This window comes from Falco naumanni, chromosome 1 (assembly GCF_017639655.2).
Source record: "Falco naumanni isolate bFalNau1 chromosome 1, bFalNau1.pat, whole genome shotgun sequence".
Taxonomy (NCBI): Eukaryota; Metazoa; Chordata; class Aves; order Falconiformes; family Falconidae; genus Falco; species Falco naumanni.
In genome coordinates, this window is record NC_054054.1 from 4,291,042 (window position 1) to 4,305,762 (window position 14,721).

The following is a 14,721-nucleotide window of genomic DNA, read 5'->3' on the forward strand; positions in this document are numbered from 1 at the left end:
TCCAACCCTGCTTCCACCAGACCAGGCTGCTCAAAGCCCCATCCAACCTGGCCTCGAACGCTTCCAGGGATGGGGTATCCACAGCTTCTCCGAGCCTGTTCCAGTGCCTCACCACCCTCACAGTAAATAATTTCTTCCCAATATCTAATCTAAATCTACCCTCTTTCAGTTTAAAGCCGTTACCCCTTGGCCTATCGCTACATGTGGGGTTTTTTTTGCTTCTTTTGATGCAGCCCAGGATACAGATGGCTTTCTGGGCTGCAAGAGCACATTGCCGGTTCATGTTGAGCTTCTCATCCACCGGCACTCCGAAGTCTTTCTCCTCAGGGCTGCTCTCCATCCGTTCTCCACTCAGACTGTATTTGTGCTTGGGATTGCCCCGACCCACGTGCAGGACCTTGCACTTGGCCTTGTTGAACTTCATGAGGTTTCCTTGGCCCCACCTCTCAAGCCTGTCAAGGTCCCTCTGGATGGCATCTCTTCCCTCCAGTGTGTCAACCGTACCACGCAGCTTGGTGTCATCAGCAAACTGGCTGAGGGTACACTCAGGTGCGGACAGTGGTCCTTGTTGCTGACAAAGATGTTAATGAGCCCTGGTCCAAATACCAACCCCCGAGGAACACCACTCATCACTGGCCTCCACTTGGACATCGAACCATTGACTTCAACTCTTTGAGTGCAACCATCCAGCCAATTCCTTGTGCAGCAAGTGGTCCATCTTGATGTGGTCAAGTTCATGCCTCTCCCATTTAAAGATAAGGCTGTCATATGGGACTGTGTCAAAAGCTTTGTGCAAGTCCAGAAGGATGACATCAGCTGCTCCTCCCTCATCCCTGAATGCTGTAACCCCATCATAGAAGGCCACCAGGTTTGTCAAGCATTATTTACCCTTAGTGAAGCCATGCTGGCTGTCACCATTCACCTCATTTTCCATGTGCTTCAGCATAGTTTCCAGAAGGATCTGCTCCATGATCTTGCTGGGCACAGAGGTGAGACTGACCGGCCTAGAGTTCCCCAGGCCGTCTTCATTTTCCTTTTTAAAAATGGGAGTTATGTTTCCCCTTTTCCAGTCGCTGGGAACTTCACTGGACCGCCACGACTTCTCGAACATGATGGATAGCGGCTTAGCCACTTCGTCTGGCAGTTCCCTCAGAATCCACAGATGCATCTCATCAGGTCCCATGGAAATGTGTACCTTCAGGTTCCTTAGATGGTCTTGGACCCGATCTTCTCCTACAGTGGGTGGTTATTCATTCTGCCAGTCCCTGTCTTTTTCCTCTGTGACTTGGGCGGTGTGGCTGTAGCATTTCCTGGTGAAGACCAAGGCAAAAAACTCATGGAGTACCTCAGCCTTCTCCATGTCCCGAGTAACCATGTTTCCCATTTCCTTCTGGAGAGGGCCCATCTTCTCCCAAACCTTCCTTTTATCACTGATGTACCTACAGAAGCTTTTCTTATTGCCTTTGATGTCCCTGCCCAGATTTAAGTCTATCAGGGGTTTAGCTTTCCTAAGTTGGTCTCTGGCTGCTCGGACAATTTCTTTGTATTCCTCCCAGGCTACCTGTCCTTGCTTCCACTCTCTGTAGGCTCTTCCTCGAACTTGTTCATTCATTCCTCCAGACCTTGTGAGCTCGAGCTTTTGGGTGAACCTGAGCACCCAAAGCATCTTTCAGGAAATATTTTCACAGTTGAGCTGCATGTTTTTTTCCGGTTAATCCTCAGATACACAATTTTGAGAGGTATTGAGTATCTGTCTGAGCAGCTTCTCTCTTTCTCCTTTTGCCAGATGAGCAATGCCCATCCCTGTCACACTCCACACGTCTGTGGAGAGGCTGAGTCCACAGATGGCTTCTGACTGACACCGAAGGTCTCCAAGGAAAGTGTCTCAGGAGTGAGACAGTATGATGGTGAACCGACTTGAACTTGTGAGCTGGCTTTTGTGGAAAGATCTTGCAACAGTTAGGGGAGGATGAAAAGGATGAGCCCACATGAAATGTGGCTGACAAGCAAATAATGACACATCAAGGCAGCAGTGTGGTTTCCTGAAGCTCGCTATACCAAATGCTTTTGATGGGATTGAGTCCCTTGAAATCATAACCAACCATTCAAGACCATGCCATCAAGTGTTTTCCTCCCTACAAACAACATCTACCACTCAAGACCAGTGGCTAGTCCCTGTGACGTTTCAAAATGAGGAGACAACAGCACACTTAAACCATTGTTTTTGTGATTTCCAGGTCTAAAACTACATGTACGCTTACATTTTCGAGTGTCCTGTTAGGATTTTCTTTGGTAGTTAATGGAACAAAGATACTCGTGGGCTCACGGGTCGGGTCTCTAACCAAATTAGAAGCACTAAGCCAAAGAAATGGCATCTTCCTTCTTCCTTGCATTGAGATCCTGGGAGAAACGGGTCAGTTGTTTTCTCTGGCCTCATCCACGCCGACACTAGATGTCAGCCCAAACACACGAGTGGTTTTGCTCTGAACTACAAACACGTTCATGCAAACCCGTGGAGGAGCTGCCTGGGCCAGCCTGCAGCTACGCTGCCATTCTTCACCCCCGAAGGAAGGAGGGTTGTTGCATTGCAGTGGCATGGGGGAAAAGGCAGGGTGGACTCTTCCACCTTTGCACAAAGTCCCTTTTATAAGAAACATGTATTTACACAAGCCGAAAGAAGCCACGTTTTAAAGGGGTGAAAACTCCCATCCGAAGTCCCTGCCCTTGTCCCAGAAGTGCTGGAAGGAGGTTAACATCTCATGGGGACCATTAGCAGCAGCATCCCCACTCCCCACGCTGTCCCAGCGGACCCTGCCAGGGAAGACAGACAACTGTGCGCGTTTCATTGCTATTAAAAGAGAAAGCACCTGTGACCACCACCTCGAAGAAGCTACGAGCTGCGGCCTCTCCGGAGCTCAGACAACGGGGCAGAGCAGGCACTTTCAGTTTTATGGTGAAGTGAAACAGGTGACAGGGAAACAGGGCTGACCAGGGTACCTTTTGCCGTTAGTTAAAAGCTCTGTTAGTGTGTTTTCTCCTTGCAGTGTTGTCCCAGAGTTTTTAGCTCGCAGACACCAGTTACCAAGGTTTGTGTTGACCAAAAGCCCTGCGAAGACAACAGAAATTACCCAGGGAAAAATAGCATTTCCTCTTATTTTCACTCTGGCTGGGGACAGAGGCAATTTCCCCTTCCCTTGTTTAGAAAACAGCCTTCCTTCCCCATTTCCCCCTCTTTCTCCCAAATTCTCACTGTGGCAGGCCAGCCTGGAAAGGGCTCCAAGCTGCAGAGGAGTGATGCCCTTGCGGAACACAGGGACTAAAGATTAAAGGTTGGCACCGAATGCTGCCTCCTACACCTCTGTTCCTGCATTGCCCTCTTCTGAGTTTTAAAAAATAAAGGTATTCGTTTCTGTGTCCAGTCCCTGCCTTTCCTTGTGCCCTGCTGTGCAGCGAGATGCAGGCAGAGATCGCCCAACCAAAACCCAGTGGAGCTGCAGCTCTGGGAGCAGCGTATTTCCAGCGTTCTTGCCTGGGACACCCCTGGGCCAGCAAGGGCTCACCGTGGCAGGGATGTGGTTCCTGGGTCTGAGCTGGCCGGCACAGAAAGGGCTCAGGCATCCCTGCATCCAGCCCTCCTGCTTCCCTAGCGAGTTTGCCCCTCGTGGAAACAAACCTAGAGACACCTTCAAGGTCTGGCACTTTGAAAAAGACCTCTGTCTTTCAGTGAAGAGATTTTCGGCAAAGCATACTCAAACAGTTCTGGGTCAAAATAACAAGTATTGAAGCTGCTCCAGGCTGGTCTCCTGCAATACGTAGCCTGTTCTGTCAGCTTAGCTGCTTAGCGAGATGTGTTTCATTGTCCGAGCCACTTCCTTAAAGAACAGCTAGATGAGCAGTGGGGACAGTCTGTTCTTGTTTACCACGGTAGTGAAAGAAGAACAGCAGCACAGACAGGCACAAGCGCTGCTCCCAGCAGTGACTCTTCAGCTGCAGGGATGGTCAGCCGTGAGGAGGCTGGATGCAGGGGGCCAGCACTGAAAAGTCCGTGTGATGCTAGACAGGAGGGGTTCTTGGATTTTAATGGCTTGACATCATGCCTTTCCCTGGTTCAATTTTTTTTTTCTTCTCTTTTCTTTCCTTTATGAAGCTCTGCCTCTGGCCCAGATCCTGGCAACACTTCATTCCACAGTGACAGTTGCCATGGCCACTAAAGGAGAGGCAGCAAACAGCACTGCTGCAGCACTGGCAGGAGCTGCCGCGGCTTTCCGGGTGCAGGGATGCATGATTGCATGGGTACATGGGTGCAAGGGGTGTGCAGGTGCATGGGTGCACTGGTGCATGTGTGTGGGAGTGCACAGGTGTGTGGGCTGGCATCCCACTGGGGTCCCAGTATCTCTCTGCTCACTTGCAGGCATGAGCATCCCACAAACAGCCACCAGCCATTAGCAAGCCATGCATCACAGAAAAGCTCCCATGTGAACATGGTAAAATATTTTCCGCGGGCTCAGTGTTGGCATCTGCAACTTTATGTCTGCTTTGGAAATGGGGATGGGTGTTAGAAAAGGAGGGAGTGGGGCTGCCAGGATGCTGGGCATGCTGCCAGCTCTCTGTGCACGTGCAAGTCGTGAAGGTAACGAGCAAAAGCCAGCACCCAGCAATTCAAGGAGGAGTGGGCTTCCCCGCAGAGGCAGCCCACCTTTCCTGCTCGTCACTCCTCCTGCTGTGCACGGGGCTTGTGAAGGAGTGGGAGAGATCAGCTGAAGTCGTTTGGGGTCACACAGTCTGCTGGCACACTGCAGGTAACGCAGCCAAGAGGGAAGCGATGCCCAGCAGCTGCTGGTGAGGCAGCCGTAAGAAGCAACTGAAGTCACGCACAGTACGTACTGGAGCTGGCTGTACTGAAAAGAAGGGTTCTGGTGCGAGACATCCACCTGAGCGAGGTGTTTGTTGCTCTTACCTCACCTCTATGGATTTATTGAGGCCCCTGGCAGGGAAACCGCTGGCTGTGGAATTTGCCACCTACTGTTTTCTCTTCGTCCCTCTGCTGCTGAAGATACTGGGGCAGGAGCAATGGTAGCAGACCTGCACCAACCACCTGAGCTCACGGTTTGGGGTGCACTTTTAGCCTGGAAGAAGAGAGGATTTAAATGCACCATGCAGTGGGCTGCCAGTGGAGGGGAGGCTGCACTGCCAGCCTTGCTGCTGCCCCGGCTGTGGCAGAGGTGCAAGCAAAAGGACTGGTAACTTAAATCAGTGCAGTGAGATCAGCTAATATTAATTTTCCAGAGCCCTGGGTTACTCGTGGTACGTTCATTTTGTTTATATTCTGTTCTGTAAAACTAAATAGTTCCCCTCTCTTGGTGGCTTTATACTCTCTAAATAGCTCTAGCACATTTCCCATCCTTAGTTTTACATTTTCTTGCTTGTTTCTCAAGCCAGTTTTTCCAGTGTCTCTTAAATCACGTCTGCTGTTGTTTGAATCCCCTCCAGTTTCTTGCCATCTGTTCAATGCCAAAGTGAACAAAATGTTCATGGTTCATAGCAATATCCACTATGACACAAAAACAGGAGCCTTGTGTATCTGAAGTTTCAGGCCTCCCCAGTCAAATAACATCAAGATTAATCCATTGATCTCTGCGCCTTTAGTGATTGCATCTTTCTTCCTATGCTTTTAACTTACAACAAATACATAGGATTTCCACAGGTGAACTTCTAGACCCCCTGCCCTTCCCCATCCCCCCCTTCCCTTCTTGACTTCTCTTCTCAAAAGCCAGGGCTTGCACTTGTTCAGAGTCAACAGCCCACTCTGCCAAAGTGCAGGCAAAACTTTAGCTCTTAGCTCATTGCCTTTATGTCATTTTGGATCTCTGCAGCACATGCATATATGGTATTATATGAATATTATCTGCAGATAGTGGTATTTTGCTCTGTGGTCTCTTAATTGTAACACTTTTTCCTGGCATCAGCCAAAAAGTGCCCTGAAATCGATCCCTGATCTCTGTGGTTCAAAAAATCCAGGTGGACTTTTCAGTTGTTCCAGACTCAGCTGGGGTCCTGGTTTGTTGCATCTGATCTCTATTTTGTTTACTGAATCTTAAAAGGAGCCGTGCCCCTTACAAAAACCTGAGGAAGCTGCTCTCTTGATGGGTCTTCAATTACATTTTTCCCTTCCTAGCTGTAAGTAATATCATGTTCACAAAAATCAGGCCAGCTGATCTTACCATTCACTACTGATTCCTGGAAACGGAGACAATCAGGTTTTCCTTTAATCCAAGAGACAGACTTCTTTCTCCCCAGGCTCTCTGCCTAGTCACATCTCCCATGGGGCAGCAAGGGACCTTCTTCACACCCAGAGCGGCACAGCCTGTCAGCAGGCTCCTGAGCCCTGCACCACCTTGCCTGGGAGGGCGAAACACAAGCCCTCAGATGTCACTGCCCTCAGCTGGGTGTTCTTCTCAGCTGCAGGTGAGCTCCTCCACCACCCCGACTTCCCCAATGCAGAGTCAGCATTTGTCACACCTTGGGGCAGGGCAAGGCTGACCCATCAGAGACAGCAGTCTGCAGCAGTCCCTGCTCCATCATCAAGCCCAAGCTCCAGATTTTGCTTTTCTGGTCGTCTGGGGTTTCACGGCTATTGCACGGCTAGGCAGAAGTCTCTGTAAATGCTATTTACTGTTAATGTCTAATTTATTTGACAGCAAATGAAAGCCCACATGATAGTTACCCCTCCCCTCAGAAGGTAATGTCAACTTCTAAGCCTTTCCATCACTTAGCCAAGACTTTTCGCCCTTTGCCGCTTGATATATGGCATTTTTCTCTGAGGTAGGTCACTTTACAGCTCTGTTGGCTGACCTTGGTGAAAACCTTTTCCCAGAAAAGTTTCATCATGATTCACTGGCATTATCCAGAGCACAAATTCTCCTGTTGCAGCAGCTCACGCAATGCTGTCAGCAGCGTGTCTGAACACCAAAAACTGACGAGTGATGACAAGCCCAAGAAGGGCTGGTGGGATGCATGGGCAGGGCAAAGGTTTCTCCTGTCGTGTTGAGGTTACGGATACTTTAGTGTATCTGTTCTGAATGCACGGCTGTAGATGGTCTCATGAAGCACCTTTTCTCCCCAGTAAGATCATATTAAAAAGGAGTTTCAATCAAAAGAATAGTGACAAGGTTAAAGCTATACTGCAGTGTGAGGCATTGGAAGAAGCCTTGAGTGAACACCTGCGCTTGTGTTCAGGTCCTGCCGTCTTCTGCTTTTGTTTCCTCCTGTCTTCAGCTCTGCAGGTGGAAGTGAGGTTATGAGGTTCAGTGCAAACATCAGATGCTTTGTTCCAGATATAGCTTTGCATGTAGGTGGGGAAGGGTCCAGGGCTGAACTTCTTCTCTTCTAGTCTCTATAAACAACCTGAACACCTTGCAGCTGTCAGGGTGTGGACTGTAACATCTCATAAACCATCTGCAAATCCTTACGTGAGGGTCTGGAATGGCATGAGAGATGGAAAGCACAGAGAACAGGCTGTGTCTGTGAGTTGTGCTCATCCAACCATCTGATTCAAGCCAACGTCTGATGCAAACTGCAATTTTCTCAATTTGGGGTATGTTAGCGGGACATGGAGTAGTCTCACACTCGTGTTTGGTGAAAACAAGTACTCGACAATTAGTTTCCCTTGAGGACACGCATTGTAAGAGTGATCTTAACTTTCCCTGGCTGCCTGTTAAAAGCACAGCCTGCTAGGTAACAGTAAGAAATCCCCGGATTATGGGCAAGTAACTCAGTTTCTGCAAAAGCCAAGCATCACAGTCTGAAATCTTAGAAAGGTTAAAACATTTTGCTGTGTGAAGGTGATTGAAATGCCCCCACCCCAGGATGGCAGTACCTGCTTCTTCCTTACACCTCACCTGAGGGCTGTTAGAGGAGGGCTGTCACTGCCGGGGCCGTATGGGCTCATCACTGTCACACGGCCCATTTCTGTATCCTCTGGTACAGACCACGGCGCATCTCCGTTGCACCCAAATCCACTTTGCCAAGGAGCTTGCAGCAGTGCAGGTCCCAGCATTTCTTCTTTTCCATACCCTTTTGTAAAATAAACACAGGTAAATTTCAATTCCAGAATACGGGTGAGACCAACCCTCAGGGGTACCCTCCAAAATATCTGCTGCAACTAGAAGCAGTTGCTCTGCTCACTGCTGCTGGATGATGCTCCTGCTTGCATGCCCATGGCAGCCAGGCTCAGGCACGCTGCCTTGCGCAGCCCCCTGCACGTGGCAGGGGGATGGGGAGCTTGGGCTCGCACCAAGAAACCTATTTTTAAACTCCTGCTGCTGCATCACATAATATGCCATTAAATTGCATGGTGGGTGCTTACCGATGGCTTACAGCGAAGCCACGGGAGGCCGAAGGGGTGGGATCGGGGTGCCCTGCCACCCCACACCCACCCACTGCCCACCCGGGGCAGCTCTGCTGGGCTTTCACAGCACAGTGCTAACACCCAGGCTTTCAGAGCCTGCCCGGGAGCAGGTTTTTTGCTTTCTAAGGTATGCAGTGACTTTCCAGCAAGCTTTTTGGCATGGTTCGTATACTTTCTAAGAAGTCAGCTGAAGTGGAGCCTGACAGCCAGCCAGTGACGCCGCTTACCTGCCCCAGGGACAGCGGGCACCGCGTGTACACAAGGGGAAAATCCCTGCAGGACAGAAGGAGATGCAAAAACCCCACCAAACCACTCGAGAGGGGGAGTGAGCAGTTGTGTCTTACAAGGACAATTTGGATGAGGTCTGTTTTAAACTTCATCTGCAAGGAAAGGGGGGGTGGGTTTTTTTTTTATTGCTACTAGAAGCATTTTTCAGTCTGACCTAAAAATGATATGAAACTCCAGTCTCAAAGTAGGTTTATTTACAGTTCTGGGTCTAAAGAAATCCCTGCATGGAGGGGAGAGCTTATTTCTCAGTCAGCAAGCAACGCTGGAGCCAGGGGGGTGGATGGTCCTGGCTCCTTAGGTATGAAGTAGGTGGGATTGCTGTTAGTAACTGCAGCCAAGAGTAGATTTTGGGGTGAGGGAGCCATTTATGTCAAAGCACAAGGCGTGTTGGATAACCCACCATAAGCTGGGTCTGGACATCAGAAAATAGCAAATAGAAGAGATCTGGGGTCCATCTTCCCATGAATGCCAGAGGGATGTAACTGCTTTTTCATATACAGAGGTGATATAACTGCTATATGATATAACCGCTATACAACTGCTAATGGGTTTTTTTGTTTATGTTTAGGATTTGCCTAGAGGTTTTCTTGGTTTTAGTTTCTCTTTAAGCAGATGGGGTCAAAGAAGGTAGGGCTGTGTGGGAAAGGAGGCTGTTCCTTACCGGAAAGGGATGAAAGAAAGATTGTGAGTTACTTTTGTCCAGCCCTAGCCGGTCACTTCTATAGCTGGATGAAGCATTTTAATTTCTGCCATGTGCTTTGCTGTGCCGTGGCACCACGGTGACACTTGGTGAGACATGGCTATCTGCGGCTGTCTGATCCATCTAGCCATGCTCAGAAAGCTCCGCTCCGCAGGGGCGATCAGCCTCACCCTCTGCAAACTGAAACATGGCTCTGAATTCCAGACATCACAAATTATTTCCATGGGAAGAAGAAACCTATGATGGAGGCTGGAGTGCGCTCCAGTACAGCTTTGGTTTTTTTGGTTTGTTTTTTTTTTTTTTTTTTAAATACTCCTTGTAAAACCCATCACCCAAAGGCGAGCAGTTGTAATCCTCCATAACAGCAGCCTCCACAGTTCGATTTCCCCCTTCTGCAAGATGTTTCCCCACCACCACTGCTTTCGTTACAGAAAGGGTTTGACAGCTCAGCACCCGGTGCTGCCATGCTCTGAAACACAGCAGGATGTGGGGTCCCCATCCTTGTCAAATTTAAAGAAATAACGGTGATAGTGATCAGAGAATTCATTTAAAAGGCAATCGTGCCCCGCAAGATTGCATCTCGCTCTGCAAGACAGTTACATATAGTGTTATATATGGTACGGGGAGGTAAAGCCTCCCCGCGCAGCAGTGCCTGGACCACCAGGAACCTCGGTGCAGTTGCCCTCCGAGGTGGCTGTGGCCGGGGCTGCAGCGTACTGTGACAGCCCTGTACCAGTACTACCGGCCATGCGAACCAAGTTTGTGTTACAAACGGACCCGCTTGTCCAGTTGGACAGAAACCCCTGAATATGAGCAAGTGCATTTCCAGTTAGAGTCCTGGAAATTACCTTATCTTCAACAAGGTCAATTAGTCCTCCGAATTATGAAATTTCCAGAGCTGATTATGCAGCAAATCCTGTATTTCCCCCCTGCCCCGCTCCCCCCCCCCCCCCCCCCTTAATTTACCATACTCAGTATAATGCAAATATAGCTAACGAGTTGGTTTACTATGACTTGGATGTATTCCAGCTCTTCTTTCAGCACAGGGTTGGTAACTCAGGGCTCTGAGGACAAGTCATACAGGAACCTTTTCCAGTGTATAGTAAAATACAATATCTGGTAGGGAACGAAACTTATAACCACCTCCAGGAAACAGCGTGTGATGTCCTTGTCTGAACCAGCAGCCTCCGAGTCCTGCGGTGATCGCCCATTAACACCAGTGCCACCAGCACCGGCCCACTTGCCATAGCGGTGTTTGTTCTGATAAGCCAGTATCCCACCAAGCGCAAAAGCATGTATTTAATGCTCAACGCAGAAGAATTTCCATCAGTCTGAGGATTTGTTGACGTGACTTGGTGGACTGGGACAAAGTTTGGTGGAAGGCATACGAAACACTTTATTTTAATAGCTACGCTTTTTTAATAGGCAGCTTGGCAATTATGTATTAATTAAAAATGCTTGATACTTCTTTGAGTAGCAGGTAGCCAATTTTAAAGCTTTTCTCTGCTTTTCAGTTTCTTTTTTCACACTGGACCATATAAATGAAAAGAAGAGTTAAGTGGTTCGAGTCCCTGTATAAAGAGGCTGTAGTTGACCCTGCTTAATATAGAACTAATTGTAAATCAGAGGATTTACGTCAATTACAATGGGGTTTTTTTTGTAAAAAATAAAACAAACCAACAAAACTTACAATATAGACATGCTCTAGTGTCTATACCAAGTAAGATGGAAGAGCTCCAGGATAACATCTAGCGCTGATGAAAATGAATCAGCACCATATTTCACATATATCTTCATTTAAACAGGGGCGAAACTGCAGAAGAACAACACCCCAGGGCCATCACCTGACCACAGAGCAGACGGAGCGGGGTATCCCCCGAGGCGCCGCCCCAGAATAGTGGGGCTGGACTGCCACCATGCTCCCAGAGCCACCGTCATCTCTGCCACACTCAGCTGTCCTTGTCTCCCTGTGTTCACGTGTTTACATTTCCATTTAAATTTACCTGCAAGTCTGATTTTTCCAGAGTTTTAGCATGCTTGGTTTTGATAGGTAATTGCTACAGCCCTATAATATGTTTTACTGAGAGTTTATTAATCTGCTCCCAGCTCTAATTCCGTCTTAGCCTAGTTTTGCCTAAGGAATATGAAATATTCTCTTATTCCCAGAGCAACAGATGCAAATGGCATCCTGAGGATGGGAAGCTCATCAAATAAAAAAAAAGTATAATACTTTTCACTGATATTTCAAGCAACGCTCTGTCTTGCGTTTCTTTGAGAGGAGACACTGTTTCCTGACCTCTGGGTCACTCTGAAGTTTTACCTTGCGGAAGCTGTGGGGGAACACGTCATAGTTTTCATTTGTTTTCCTAAAGAAATTGTGACTCAGTGCATCCTTTTATGGATTAGCCATATACACTACAGAACAACGCTGGGGTTTATCCCATTTTTTTCCCCTTTTGCAATCTGCAGACAAGGTTTCCTCTTTTGATCAAAATTGGGTTTGACCACAGGCGTGATGAAACCAGAGGAAATCTCAGGGACGTTTTTCCCACTGCAGCAGAGCTGGCGAGTGCCCAGCGATACCCGCAAGGCCACGGGTGCCTGCTAGCCAGTTCTCTTCCTAGAGCTTAGTAAGGGCTTCAGGCCAGATTTGTGCTACATTTCGTACCAAAAACCTCCTGACTTGCCACTGGGTCTTACCACCCACCCACTTCTGAAAGTCCTGCTGGGTGGGAGTTCCCACTGTGCTGCTGTCAGCCTTCGTAAACAAAAACCGTATGAACTATTCATCTGAAACTCGGATGAATCACGTTTCTATTGTGTCAGATGTTTTTGAGGGAAACTTCAGTTGCAAAGCGTGATTTCACAACCATAAGTTTGGCATTCGTTCTTTTTCTTCTTTCTTTCTCTTTTGGTATTGTTTGTTTTTCCGACCTCTAATGCAGGCACAGAAAAATAATTGAGGTGCTATTTCTTTTTAGGCCGAGATATATATGTGATATGTCATTCTAACCTCAGTGGATGTACAAAGTTGCACCTTTTTTTGTGTAATACTTTACCAAGAGCTCAGAAACCGAGGCTAAATTTCACTCCAGAGATAGCCTGAGATTTCCCTGCGCATTGGAGGATACCGAGGGAATGTTTCGTATCACGCTGGCTGATATTTAATAATTTATTAATAAATTAATAAAATTTAATAAAAGATTAGTGACTGGAAACAAGGAGTTGAAACTTGTGCTGAATCCGGCCATTCCTCCATAGACCGCAGCATGGGAACTGCTCACTGCAGGGTTAGTCAACTCACCACTTTTTACTGAACACAGACCTTTTTATTTAAATTTCGCTTCTTCTCTCAGTTTTGGGATGATACACGATTCCAAAACGAAGTTCCCGTTTCTTTGCTCTCTCTCCCCGACGCTTAGCAGGGCCCATGCAAAGCACGGCTGAGGGGGAGGGCTGAGCACACGGTGCCCACGCTGTGCTCGTGGCACACGGTGCCCACGCTGTGCTCGTGGCCAGGCAGCCCCTGCGGTGAGCAACACCAGGCATCCTGGGGAGGCGGGGGGGGATGGAAGCAGCTGCTGCAAACAGCTAACACTATGTAAGGAGAGAAGTCTTCACAGGTTAGACACCAACGTATTGCAGGTCGATTGCTCTCTGCTGAATGCACAGGGGATAGGCAGGTTTGGCAGGCCCAAAGGGATGCTGATGGCTGTGTGCTAGAGCATCTCCTGCCCATGAACAGGGCAAGCGGTACCAGCAGGAACAAGCCAGATGCTCAGGAACTTGCAGGACTGTTCATTGCACGGGGCTTAAGGGAAGTGATGCACCCTCCCGGGATGCAGTTACCCGCTCCTGAAGCAGCAAGAAAACACACGCTTCTCCCTCAGACAGGTAAACCAGGCTTAAAACAGGTGATCGCACACTTAATGCAGATCAGAGATGGCTGTGTGCCAAACTCCTGTCTTAGCACCGTCCCGGTAAAGTGGGGAATGACATCTGATGTATGCATCACATATCATGCTCCGTTGCATTCGGAAATTGCCTCACTGCTGCTATTAAAAAAAAATAAAAATAAATCATATCTCAGCATACGCTCATGGAATCTGGAGTCATAGCACAGCAAAGCAGAAATAAGGGACTAGCTCAGGGTATGGAGACCCCATCCCCAGCGTGAAACAGAGCTCTGTTCTCCCCTGGCTCACCTTTATGCAGGGGACAGATGCTCTCCCGTGGGGTGTCAAGAGGGAGGTGACCCCTGTTCCATGACTCTGTGCTGGCCTTGCCCTGAGAGTCACTTGTCAGCGGACAGCCTGGAAATGGGTCTATCTCCAGTGTGCTCCCTCTTGCTGCTGGTCCCCAAGGCCACCTCTGGGCATGGACACTGCAGCCACACGCAGGAATCCGGCTCTGCATGCCTGCGAACCGCTTTCAGAGAAGGAAAGTGAGGGTGGCTAGTGGGAACTCTCCCCTGGTTTGCATGTCTTGCATAATGAAACAGCATTTCATCCACAGCTGCTACGAAACGGCCAAAGTACTGATGAAGCAATGAGATACAAGAAATCTCTGGTTAAAAGTGATTACCTGTGTTTATTTCTTAAAAAAAACCTGTGAATTAGAAGAAAAAAAAAAATAGTTTCAGCTTGGTTTCTGGAGATCCAGCCATGTCAGCTGCTTCTCCAGCTAGTAAATCCTGCTCAAAAACTTCTCAGCCTGGTGGCCACTTTCACCCAGCTTGCAAAGAAAGGGTAGAAGAACTCTGCAGGCAGAGAGGAGGACAGAGAAACAGTCATATTGCCTTTCTTCCCCCTTTCCCTTCCAAGTCTAGGCTTTCTAGGTAAGTTTTGCAAGACTCCCAGAGGTACAGAGTACTGCCTATGGCCCCCGACCGACAGCTACCCTTGTTTTCTGCTCTGCTTTGTCACCTTAGAAACTCGTTTTCTACCTCTGCTTTTTATCAGATAGCAAAAGCACAGACAGCTTGCTGCCCTTCACACTGTGGGGACAGCCTGTGCGTGTGTGCAGGCACACGTTGTGCACCCCAGGTCACCCCGGGAAGGCGAGGCTGGCTGCAGCCCACCACCCCGCAGGCTGGGCTGTGGAGGGATGCTCAGCTCAGCGCAAGCGGGTCTGCTGCGAGCGGGGCTTTCTGGACCAGGCAGAGTGGTGCTGAGCTAAGGCCACGCGTCCTGCAGTTCCCTCCTGCTGCAAAAACAAATCCTTTCTAAGCACCTGCTTCCTCTTTGAAAGAAAGTAACACTCTTCAAGTGAAAACCAGACAATGGTGAAGGAAGAGCTTTTAAAAAAAACCCTTAGAAATAGGTTC